At 42.7% G+C, this 12,893-nt stretch overlaps 1 protein-coding gene across 2 annotated transcripts in view; it reads left to right on the top strand.

Moving 5' to 3' along the window:
• The first annotated feature begins 10,648 nt into the window (after nt 1–10,648).
• LOC308525828 (ral-GDS-related protein-like) overlaps nt 10,649–12,893 on the top strand; it is a 39,509-nt gene continuing 37,264 nt past the window's right edge. The window contains exon 1 of one of the 2 annotated variants that reach the window (XM_081100677.1): nt 10,649–10,902. The gene's annotated coding sequence lies outside the window, so the exon portion shown is untranslated. The remainder of the gene's footprint in view (nt 10,903–12,893) is intronic. The other variant, XM_081100678.1, reaches the window with a different exon arrangement.

The following is a 12,893-nucleotide window of genomic DNA, read 5'->3' on the forward strand; positions in this document are numbered from 1 at the left end:
ACAAAGAGGAAGGGAGAGGGATAGAGAGTTAGAAACATCGGTGAGAGAGAAACATCTATCAGCTGCCTCCTGCACACCCCCTACTGGGGATGTGCCCTCAACCAAGGTACATGCCCTTGACTGGAATAGAATCTGGGACCCTTGAGTCCACAGGCTGACGCTCTAGCTACTGAGCCAAACCGGTTAGGGCCTGAATATTAATTTTAACCATGGCACTTCTTCCCCCCACCCCCTCCCTGTTCTTTACATTTGGGAAGTTAACAGTCTTTCATGTAGCTAGCAATGTAGATTCACAGTATTTTTTTTTTATTGCTTAAAGTATTACAAAGGGTATTACATATGTGTCCATTTTATCCCCCCGCCCTAGACAGTCCCCCAGCCTCCCCTATCCCCCAGTGTCTTATGTCCATTGGTTATGCTTATATGCATGCATACAAGTCCTTAGGTTCATCTCTTACCCCCCTACCTCCTGCCCCCCAACCCTCCCCGGCCTTCCCGCTGCAGTTTGACAATCTGTTTGAGGCAGCTCTGCCTCTGTATCTATTATTATTCAAAAGTTTATAATGGTCTCTATTATCCATGAGTGAGTGAGATCATGTGGTATTTTTCCTTCATTGACTGGCTTATTTCACTTAGCATAATGCTCTCCAGTTCCATCCATACCGTTGCAAATGGTAAGAGTTCCTTCCTTTTTAGAGCAGCATAGTATTCCATCGTGTAGATGTACCACAGTTTTCTAATCCATTCATCTACTGATGGGCACTTAGGCTGTTTCCAGATCTTAGCTATGGTGAATTGTGCTGCTATGAACATAGGGGTGCATATATCCTTTCTGATTGGTGTTTCTGGTTTCTTGGGATATATTCCTAGAAGTGGGATCACAGGGTCAAATGGGAGTTCCATTTTCAGTTTTTTAAGGAAACGCCATACTGTCTTCCATAGTGGCTGCACCAGTCTGCATTCCCACCAGCAGTGCACAAGTGTTCCTTTTTCTCCACATCCTCTCCAGCACTTGTCGTTTGTTGATTTGTTGATGATAGCCAGTCTGACAGGTGTGAGATGGTACCTCATTGTTGTTTTGATTTGCATCTCTCGGATGATTAGTGACTTTGAGCATGTTTTCATATGTCTCTTGGCTTTCTGAATGTCCTCTTTTGAAAGGTGTCTATTTAGGTCCTTTGCCCATTTTTTGATTGGATTGTTTATCTTCCTTTTGTTAAGTTGTATGAGTTCCCTATAAATTTTGGAGATTAGGCCCTTATCAGATATGACATTGGCAAATATGTTTTCCCACACAGTGGGTTTTCTCGTTGTTTTGTTGATGGTTTCTTTTGCTGTGCAGAAGCTTTTTATTTTGATGTAGTCCCATTTGTTCATTTTCTCTTTAGTTTCAAGTGCCCTAGGAGCTGTATCAGTGAAGAAATTGCTTCGGCATATGTCTGAGATTTTGTTGCCTTTGGATTCTTCTAGAATTTTTATGGTTTCCTGTCGTACATTTAAGTCCTTTATCCATTTTGAGTTTATTTTTGTGTATGGTGTAAGTTGGTGGTCTAGTTTCATTTTCTTGCATATATCTGTCCAATTTTCCCAACACCATTTATTGAAGAGACTATCTTGGCTCCATTGAATGTTCTTGTCTCCTTTGTCAAATATTAATTGAGCATATTGGTTCGGGCCGATTTCTGGGCTCTCTATTCTATTCCATTGATCTATATGCCTATTCTTGTGCCAGTACCAGGCTGTTTTGAGAACAGTGGCTTTGTAATACAACTTGATATCTGGTATTGAGATCCCACCTACTTTGTTCTTTTTCAGGATTGCTGCAGCTATTCGGGGTCTTTTTTATTCCAGATGAATTTTTGGAGAGTTCGTTCTAAATCTCTGAAGTATGCCGTTGGTATTTTAATGGGAAGTGCGTTGAATTTATAGATTGCTTTGGGTAGTATGGACATTTTAATGATGTTGATTCTACCAATCCATGAACACGGTATGTTCTTCCATCTGTTTATGTCTTCCTCTATATCTTTTTTCAACGTCCTGTAGTTTTCTGAGTAGAGGTCTTTTACCTCTTTAGTTAAGTTGATTCCTAGGTAGCTTAATTTTTTTGGTGCAATGGTAAACGGGATTGTTTTTATATCTCTCTTTCTGAAAGTTCACTATTGGTGTATAGAAATGCCTCAGATTTCTTGGGGTTAATTTTGTATCCTGCTACATTGCCAAATTCATGTATTAAGTCTAGTAGCTTTTTGATGGAGTCTCTAGGGTTTTGTATGTATAATATCATGTCGTCTGCAAATAAGGACAGTTTTACTTCCTCTTTTCCAATTTGGATGCCTTTTATTTCTTCTTCTTGCCGAATTGCAATGGCTAACACTTCCAGTACTATGTTGAACAGGAGTGGTGAGAGGGGGCATCCCTGTCTTGTTCCTGTTCTTAGGGGAAATGGTGTTAGTTTTTGTCCATTGAGTATGATGTTGGCTGTGGGCCTGTCATATATGGCTTTTATTATGTTGAGGTATGATCCATCTACTCCCACCTTGCTGAGAGTTTTTATCAAAAATGGGTGTTGAATTTTGTCAAATGCTTTTTCTGCATCAATTGATATGACCATGTGGTTTTTTTCTTTCAGTTTGTTTATGTGATGTATCACGTTTATTGATTTGCGGATATTGTACCATCCTTGCATCCCTGGGATAAATCCTACTTGGTCATGGTGTATGATCTTTCTGATGTACTGCTGGATCCGATTTGCTAAGATTTTGTTGAGGATTTTGGCATCTATGTTCATGAGGGATATTGGCCTGTAATTCTCTTTCATTGTGTTGTCTTTACCTGGTTTTGGTATTAGGGTGATGCTGGCTTCATAGAATGAGCTTGGAAGTGTTCCTTCCTCTTGAATTTTTTGTAGTAGTCTGAGGAGGATAGGTTTTAGTTCTTCCTTGAATGTTTGGTAAAACTCCCCTGTGAAGCCGTCTGGTCCTGGGCTTTTGTTTGCTGGAAGCTTTTTGATGACTGCTTCAATTTCTTCCATAGTTATTGGCCTGTTGAGATTTTTAGATTCTTCCTGATTGAGTTTTGGAATGTTGTATTTTTCTAGGAATATGTCCATTTCCTCCAGGTTGTCTAGTTTGTTGGAGTAGAGCTGACCATAGTATTTTTTAACAATCATTTGTATTTCTGTGGGGTCTGTTGTTATTTCGCCTCTATCGTTTCTGATTTTGTTTATTTGGGTCCTCTCTCTTTGCTTCTTGGTGAGTCTGGCTAGAGGTTTGTCAATCTTGTTTATCCTTTCAAAGAACCAGCTCTTGGTTTCATTGATTTTCTGTATTGTTTTTTTGGTCTCTATGTCATTTATTTCTGCTTTAATCTTTATTGTCTCCTTCCTTCTGCTCACTCTGGGGTTTTCTTGTTGCTCTCTTTCTAATTCTTTGAGTTGTAGAGTTAGATGATTTACTACCATTTTTTCTTGTTTTTTGAGATAGGCCTGTAGAGCTATAAACTTCCCTCTCAGGACTGCTTTCATTGTGTCCCATAGGTTTTGGATTGTTGTGTTTTCATTGTCATTAGTTTCCAGGATGTTTCGAATTTCTTCTTTGATTTCATTGGTAATCCAATCAATATTTAATAGCATGCTATTCAGCTTCCAGGTGTTTGAGTATTTTGGGTTGTTTTTATTGTAGTTTATTTCTAATATTATGCCATCGTGGTCTGAGAAGATGCTTTTTATGATTTCAATCTTCTTGAATTTGGGGATACTTTGCTTGTGACCCAATATATGGTCTATCTTTGAATATGTGTCATGAGCACTGGAGTAGAATGTATATTCCGTGGCACTGGGGTGAAGTGTTCTGAAGATGTCTATTAAGTCCATCTGATCTAGTGAGTCATTTAGGATTGCTGTATCTTTGCTGATTGTTTGTCTAGAGGACTTATCCAGTGCTGTCAGTGGTGTATTAAAGTCCCCTACTATGATTGTATTGTTGTTGATCTCTCCTTTGATATCTTCCAGGAGTTTTTTTATGAATTTGGGTGCTCCTGCATTGGGTGCATATATGTTTACCAGGGTTATATCTTCTTGTTGAATTGATCCCTTTAGTATTATGAAGTGGCCTTCCTTATCTCTTGTTATGGCCTTCACTTTGAGGTCTATTTTGTCCGATATAAGTATTGCTACCCCAGCTTTCTTTTCCTTTCCATTTGCCTGAAAGATATTTTTCCATCCTTTCACTTTCAGTCTGTGTGAGTCCCTTCTAATGATGTGGGTTTCTTGTAGACAGCAGATGTATGGGTCATGTTTTTTTATCCATTCAGCCACTCGATGTCTTTTGTTTGGAGCATTTAGTCCGTTTACGTTTAAAGTTATTATTGAAAGGTACTTATTTGTAGCCATTTCTTTTTGTGTGTGTGTGGCTGTTTTCTTTCTGAGCTTTTTATTATTTTTATACCAGTCCCTTTAGCATTCCTTGCATTGCTGGCTTGGTGGTGATAAACTCCCTTAGCCTTTTTTTGTCTGTGAAGCTTCTTATTTCCCCTTCAAGTTTGAATGATAGCCTTGCTGGATAGAGTATTCTTGGATTCAGTCCTTTGCTTTGCATCACTTTGTAAATTTCTGTCCATTCTTTTCTGGCCTGATGTGTTTCTGTTGAGAAATCATTTGACAATCTAATGGGAGATCCCTTGTATGTAACTTTCCGTCTCTCTCTTGCAGCCTGTAAGATTCTCTCTTTGTCCTGAACATTTGCCATGGTAATTATGATGTGTCTTGGTGTGGGTCTTTTCGGGTTCACCTTGTTTGGGACTCTCTGGGCTTGTGTGACTTTTTTCTTCCCCACCTCAGGGAAGTTTTCTGATATTATTTCTTCTAATAGGTTTTCTAATCCTTGTTCATCCTTCTGTTGTTCTGGTACCCCTATTATTCGTATGTTGTTTCGTTTCATGTTGTCCCAAAGCTCCCTTAGGCTCTCCTCCTGTCTTTTAATTTTTTTCTCCAATTGCAGTACATTTTGGGTGTGTTTTGCTTCCTTGTCTTCTAATTCACTAATTCGGTCCTCCGCTTCTCCTAGTCTACTGTTGATACTTTCAATGGAGTTTTTCATTGCAGCTATATCACTCTTCATTTCTTCTTGGGTCTTACTTAAGTTGTTGATTTTTTCATCTGTTTCTTCTAGCTTCTTCCATATGTTATCGATTTTTTTCATCTGTTTCTTCTTGCTTCTTGCAGAGGATGTCGATTTTTTCCTCCATCCGGTTTATGCACTCTAGGACCCTTATTCTGAATTCTTTGTCTGTCATGTTGCATGCCTCTGTATTACTTAGCTGCTTTTCTGGAGAGTCCTCCTTCTCTTTCCTTTGGGGGTTTCTTTGTCTACCCATGTTTGATCTCACTGACATATCTAGACGTTGAGTCGTTCAGTGGTTGCTCCCTTGGTGGCAGTGACTCCTTGGTCTGTGGTTGCTCTTCGGGCGGTTGCGGTAGCAGCTGCTCTTCAGTTGGCAGCAGCTCCTCTGGTGTGTGCTGTTCACAGCTGAGGTGGCTCTTCTGGCTGGTGGGGCGAGGCTTCACATACAGCTGCTGTTCCTCAGCAGAGGGTGTGGTGCTCTGGAAGTTGCTGTAGCTTCGATCTGCTGCATTGATTTAAAGGCACAAAATACAACACAACAAGGCACCACGTACCCGGCAGTATACACAAATATATTCACGATATTAATAACCCCAAATAAAGGTGACCACCCAAATGAAGAGAATTAGGGGATAAGGAGGATGGAAGGGAAAAAGATAAAACAGAAAAAAGAAAAGAAAAGTAGGGACCAAAAAAAGGAGTGCAAAAATGAAATTGGGAAAAAGGAGGGGGGGAAAAAAGCGAGAAAAGAAAAGACAAGAAAAAAAAAAGAAAAGAGTGAAAAGAGAGAATGAAGTGGAAGAGGGGAAGAGACTTTTAATATGAGGAGAATACTCCTATAGAACCGCCATTAATCCCAACAGATTCCAGCAACAGCTCCCTGGAGATGAATGCAAACTAGAAACAACCAATAATATAACGATGAAAATAGAATGAGAACACTAATCCCAAAATAAAATAAAGAGAAAATAAAATGGCACTTTAAAAAATGGTAAAATGGTAGCAGTAATAATACTGGTTAAAAATAAGAAGGTAGTAGTTAAAAGGGTAAAATGAGGTGATGGAAAAAGAAGAAAAAAAAGAAAAGAAAAAAAAAGAAGAAGAAAAAAATTGGTTTCTTAGTTAAAAGGTGAAAAAAGAAAAAAAAAAGAATTGCAGTAGTGAAGGTCCTTTGGTTCTTCTATTCTTCAGTGTGGCTCACTTAGACCTGCCAGGTATTCAGGAGAGTGTTGGGTTTCCCTGCGATACACTGTTCCTCTGTGTTGTAAACCACAGTCCTTATTTTAAAGCAAGCCGCATTTGTTTCCCAGACTGCCTTATTTTGTGTTTAGCAAAGAGTCAGTTTGTGGGTCAGCCTCTGGGTGGCAGTGTTCTGGGGTTGGCCTCTGAGGCTATAGGGCCTCTCTGTCCAGTGGAAGTTCACTGCCCAGAGCTGGCTGCGTAATAGTTAGTTACCGGCGCTGTGTTGATTTCCCTAAGAATTTTTGATGGTGAACATTTTTCTTTTTTGTTAATCCTCACCAGAGGATATTTTTTCCATTGATATTTAGGGCCCATACTGGTCAACCAGTAGCCAAAGTGAAAGGGAGGACGAGAGGCAGAGAGAGAGAAATATCAATGTGAGAAAGACACATCGTTTGGTTGCCCCCTGCAGGCACCCCAATCAGGGCAGATATGGTGCCTGTAACCAAGGTTCATGCTCTGGGCTGGAATTGAACCCGGGACCCTTCAGTTGGAGCTAATGCTCCAACCACTGATCTAAACCATCTAGGGTGTGGTGCGTATTTATTATTCATTTATTTACAATGTCTTTAATTTATTTGTTAAAATGTCTGCTCAGAATCTCTTGCCCATTTTTTAAATGAATTTATTATTTTAACCAATAGGAGTATAGTGCAGCATCTAAGATATATGTTCGAAATTCACTCACTCCTTAATGACTCAAGTGGTTTCTTCGCTAGAAATATAGGTTTTGAATACTAGAAGGAAAATTGTTTCTCTCCATTTTTATCTTATGTACAATTTAAGGCTCACTTGTACCATACACTTATAAGTTTTATATGCATTGCTAATATTCCCCACCACTTTTTTAAGTCTCAGCATTCAATAATACATTACGTGAAGTCTTGTTTGTAGAATTTATCAATATCTCCGGTGTAAATACTCTCCACATCATCAGTTTCAAACTGCCAAAATGATGTCCCTGAACATGGACATGATATTTCAGTAGCAGGTCATTATATTTTATTTTTACCAGCGTGAGACAGTAGCAACAAATTATGCTCAGAAAATTCACAATAAAACAGTGAAATAATTGGGAAGTGGCAAGTTTTAAATGTTTTTAAAAGTTTGATTCAAGGATAATTGATTTGAAATGTACAGTTTTCTCACTTCGGGGTATTTTTTAATAGATATTTTAGAGAGAGTGGAAGTGAGGAAGAGAGACACAGAGAGAGGAGCAGATGCGAGAGAGACGCATCGATTGGCTGCATCTTGCAAACACCCTCACTGAGTCCAGGAATCAAACCTGCAACCAAGTGTGTGCCCTTGAATCAAAACCCTGTCCCTTTAGTACCCAGGCTGACACTATCCACTGAGCCAAAAAGTGCAGGGCTAAAATGTACCTTTTTAAAAACGTATACTTTTGATGTTTCCATACATGCCTTCATCCCTGAAACCAATGTCCTCCTGCCTTTTTCAGTGCTTCTTTCTGACATATAAAATAACTGATGCAAGGACACATTCTGCCTTTGTAATAGTTTATTTAAATATACTTCCATGTAAAGCAAACACTTATGAAAACCCATGGGTCCTCTTCTAGACCTCCATCATAATCTGTCATCATGGTGGTTCTCATATCTATCTAATCTCAGACATCATAGTGGGTTATTTTACTTAAAATCCCAGATATGTCTGTCGCTGTCCAGGTAGCTCAGTTGGTTAGAGCACCATCTCGATAACGACAAGGTTGCAGGTTCCATCCCAAGTCAAAGCAATTACGAGAATCAACCAAGTAGTGTTAGTATAAAATTAGTGAACAACAAATTCTCTCTCTCTCCCCCCGCCCCCAGTTTTCTCTCTCAAATCAATATGTTTGTTGGGGTTTACTTTCACCCAATCAGTCCACACATGTGAACACCAGAACAGTCCAGGGACCCCCATGGTGAATCAATGGCCAGGGTTCTCATGAGGGCAGAGCACACAATGATGCGAGAACAGGACAGGACGGGAGGTGCTGCGGCTGTCAGTGTGGAGGGTAGGGAATGGGGGCTGAGCTGCACAATCACCCACAGAGGATGATGACATCTGTGCCCCCTGGGACTGAATCCAAAGGGGCCTGGGGAAGCTCTGGGCCTGGACATGCCCCCTGCGGTCTCTGCACCTTCCAGCCAGGGGCTGAGACTGGGCTGTTACAGATTCAGGTGACTGAGGAGCCCAGGTTCCTCTTGAGAGTCAAGGATGGGTGCCACAGTGGCAGCTGGGCATGTGTATGGGCAGGAGAAAAAGCCAGGCCGTTGCCAGGGAGAGTTGGTGGCGGGGCAGGGAGCATGTGTGTGTTGCTGGGGTGCTCTTTAGTCAAGGCTCAGCCTGGTGGCCACTCTGTTCTTTGGGGCCATGCTTGATGGGAAATGGAGCAAGAGCTGCTGCAGGAGTTCCCAGGTGTCATGACCTGGGAGCCAGCATGTGCTCCAAGAAACCTGGTGAACCAAGACGGTGCGCCCCAATCCACTGTAATAAAGTGGCCCAGCCATTGATCTGCCCGGGAGGGGGAAGGACTCTCTCTGCAGAGGCCGATTCTCTTTCTGCCCATCAGGAGGGGTTGCTGGCTGCTGAGCCAGGACGTCCTCTCCTGGGTGGCAAAGGTCTTGAATTTTAGCCATTGAAGGAGGCTGCATATATTTATAAATCTTGTCAGAGAAAATTCCCTGATCCACCCTGTTGCTCTGAGACGGGGCTCCTGCCTGCATGCCCACCTCCACACTCTTTCTTGCCTTTGCCTGGGATGTCCCCACTGATGCTGGGGCATGGCCTGTTCTTGTCAGTGGTTGGCAGAGAGGAGCCTGAAGCAAGGCTCTGGGAAGGGTTTGGGTCCTGTGCCTGCCTGAGAGGAGCTGGCCAGGGCTCTTCTGTCTCCGGCCAGAGGTCTCTCCAGGTCCCTATGCCCCAGGCACCTGTCCCACTTCAGCCTCTGATGCTTTCAGTTCAGAAATAAGTTCACTTTTAGAAAGTCGTGTGTCTGGCCAGCACACACGCCCCCTGAGGGCTACTGCCACAGTGTGAGTCTCTGTTTTAGCATTTCTTGGTGTAATTTTCCACTTTGCTTTATTTAAAAATAAAGGCCCCTTTTCCTAGCCAGTCATGGAGGTACCATTGATTCTCCAAAAAATGGTGCTGTGTTTTTTCAATGGCGAGAACATTCTGCAACATAAGGCTTTCCAGAAGGCCAGGTTTGGTCTCAAGATGATACCACATTGAGGGGATGCATTGTGGCTGATGTCCTCCCTCTCTATGTTTGGCCTTGGCAGAGCAGACCCCTGCTCCTATAGCGTGGAGAAGGACCCAGGACTCTGGGGGATAGTCTGCTAATGGGGTGTGTGTTTGAGGGAGCAGAGAGGTTTGGGGCCTTGGATAGTGTCGGGGAGAGGGTTTCCTGACAGCACATGGTGTGTATGTAGGGAAGCATGTAGGGATGAAAACTTGAATCAGGCTGGATGGAAGGCAGCAGTTAAGGGTGGGCACCCCTGTAAGGAGCAAAGGGGTGGCACTGTTGCCCCTGACTGTTCCCGACTCCCCATCCCCTATTCTAAGCTGCAGGAGGCAGCAGAGTCTAACATTCGAAGCAAGAAATCTGTTATTAGAGACACATGGGTTTGCCTTCCAGCCCCGTCTTTTATTAACTCTACAATCAGGCAATTTACCTTGTATTCTCTCACAGCCTGCTTTTTCTCTTAATAATGTGATGTTTTATGTTAAAAATAAAAAAAATTGGATAGCTGGAGTGGCTCAGTTCAATTACAAGTCAGATTCCCTGGCTCGATGCCCAGTGGGTGGGTGGGTGGCGTGCAGGAGGCAGCTGATCCATATTTCTCTCTCTCTCATTTTCTCTCTCTCAAAGAGTCAAATATATATATATATATATATATATATATATATATATATATATATCCATTTAAATTTGTAGCCTTCAGGAATAATTGAAATAATACTTTTCACCTCAGCGAGGACTCTGAGCTCCACAGAATCTGAAATAATATGGCAAAACAAGAGATCAGTTGCAGACAACACTTCCCAGAAACCTGTGACCAGCCCCCAAAACCTAAAGTCGTCATTTCCCAACACCCCTCAGGCACACCAGCACCAATATTTTCAGTCATCAGTGAGTGACTGGCATCCTAATGCCACTTGCGGGGTCCGTAAAACTACATTACCCAAAGGGCAATGCGCCTAATGATGGCCGGTTTTAGCCAATGAAAGCCCAGGACCAGCGCATTATTGGTTTAGGAGTGACTTCCTGTGTCTTTCTCCTAGTGGTCATTTTGAACTCTTTGTTCTGTTAAGGTAGTTAGAGCCTCTGGTGCTCAGAGTCCCTATTAGGACGAGGCACCAGAAGCCGTGTCCCCGCGGTGCAGTGGTGCGTCTGAGGCCTGATTAGCTGCAACAGGCGGGATTGAGGTCCCCGTGCCTCCCAGATTCCGTTTTGCTTACAGACTTCAACTCAGCCTTCATCCTTGGGTCCAGGTGTCTGTCAGGTCCTGCAGCCCAGGTTGCAGCGTCCAGAACCGTGAGTCTCTTGTGGGTGACGCACAGTGTGGCGGGTGAAAGAGGGTGACAGGCTGCAATGGCACTGTGTAAGGTTTGGGTTGGTGTGGCTGAGCTGGGAGGATTCGGGAATCCTGGGCCTGTGTTGTGTCTAAACTAAAGGCAACAGAGAAGATGAGGCGAAGTTTTGCCAGGGACGTTTTCGTTTCATTCTCAGGAAGCTGGGGCCATCAATGGCTGTGAACAAAAGAGGGACATTGTCTTAGGTAGGGTTCCAAACGTTTCCCAAAGCTGCTCAGAGGAAGAACACACTAGAAGAGAGAGGATACCTGTTGGGGACAGGAAGGAGAAGTCCTTTTAAAGATAACAAACTTGGCCAGCCTGTGCACTGAGGCCTGAGGCCTGAGGTAATACAGTCATCTCTAGATCCCCTGACCCCAAGGCTGGGAAAGGGTACTGGGTGGCCAAGCCCATGGATCCTGGTGGTGTTTGCCAGGCTCTCAATAGCCCTTTATTTTTCTACAGATTCCTGCAAATGCACAATCAATTACAGGTACAGGTTTGTGGATGGAAGAAGCAGTTGGATTATGGATTAGTGTTTTAGGTGTGGCCACCTGGATTTTTAATTTTGAGGTTGAGAGAGAGAGGTAAGAGCGATGATGGGAGGTTTGGGATTTAGCACCTTGAGAAATGGAAGCATCATCAATTGAGATGGATACATTTATAGGTAGATTAATGTTCTTTGGGAATATAATAACTTTGGCTTTGGGGTTTGTTTGTTTTGTTTTTTTGGCCTGTTAGGGTATAACATACTATACTACAGAGGGCAGTTCACAAGAGCCTGGAACTCTGAGAAGCAATTCAGAATGAAAATTTCTTAAAAAGGTAGTGGACCTTTTTAGAGTAGAGGTATAGATCACCTTTTTCTAAAAACTATGTTCTTACTGAATTTAGAGATAGAGAGGAAGGCAGAGGGAGAGAGACAGAGAAACATCGATGAGCAAGATCCAAGGATTGCTTGCCTCCTGCAGGCCCCTTACTGGAAATTAAGTAGGAAACCCGGGCAAGTGACCTGACCAGGGCTCAATTCAACTAGTGACCTCTCAGTGAATGGGTTGATGTTCAACCAACTGAGCAACACCAATCTGGGCTTTAGATCACTTTAATATGGGGAATCATGCCCTAGCTGGTTTGCTCAGTGGATAGAAATGGCCTGTGGACTGAAGGGTCCTAGATACTATTCCAGTCAAGGGCACATGCCTGGGATTCAGGCTCAATTCCCCAGTAGGGGTGCAGGAGGCAGTCAATCAATGATCCTCTCTTATTGATGTTTCTCTCTCTCCCTCTCCCTTCCTCTCTTAAATCAATGAAAATATATTTTTAAAAATAAATAAATGGGGAATCATTCAGGATGATAATGGTAACTCAGGAAGGAGAGTGTCACCCTGAGGACTGGGTTTTCTGCTGGGTTTCCTGTTTGTGCGAGTTAGGTGTCACAGCATATCATAGGAACAGAAGTGTTCAACTACATGGTGGAGGAGATATTCTCATTTGGCAGTGGCTAAAACCCACGAAAGGTGAGTCATTGCCAGATGAATTGGAGGTCGAAAAGTAATTCAGAGATAAGCCTGGGGCTGATGCATATTTACTTCTTAAACACTCACCAGGATTTTGTTATGGCCCTTTGAATGGCCTGAGGTGTTGCGGTCAGTCTGATGGATTAGCTTAGGAACACTAGTGGTCAACTATGAGACTCACTGGGCCTGGAGTCATTGGGCTGGGATTTGGGTGGCAGTTAAGTGGGGAGATAAATGCTGTCACTAGTGAAGGGACATCAAGTGCAGCACCAGTGGAGGTGAGCTCTGGATATCTGAAATCTGAGGTAGTTCTTAATAGGTGAGGTTGAAGGAAAAAAATAATCAAGGACAGAGGCCTTTTTAACAGTACTCAAGGATGCTTCCATAAGTGTAGACTATCAGAGTCGGGGTAGTACTTCATCCTGTTAGAACAGGT

This window comes from Myotis nattereri (assembly GCF_964212035.1).
Source record: "Myotis nattereri genome assembly, chromosome: 10".
NCBI classification, from domain to species: Eukaryota; Metazoa; Chordata; class Mammalia; order Chiroptera; family Vespertilionidae; genus Myotis; species Myotis nattereri.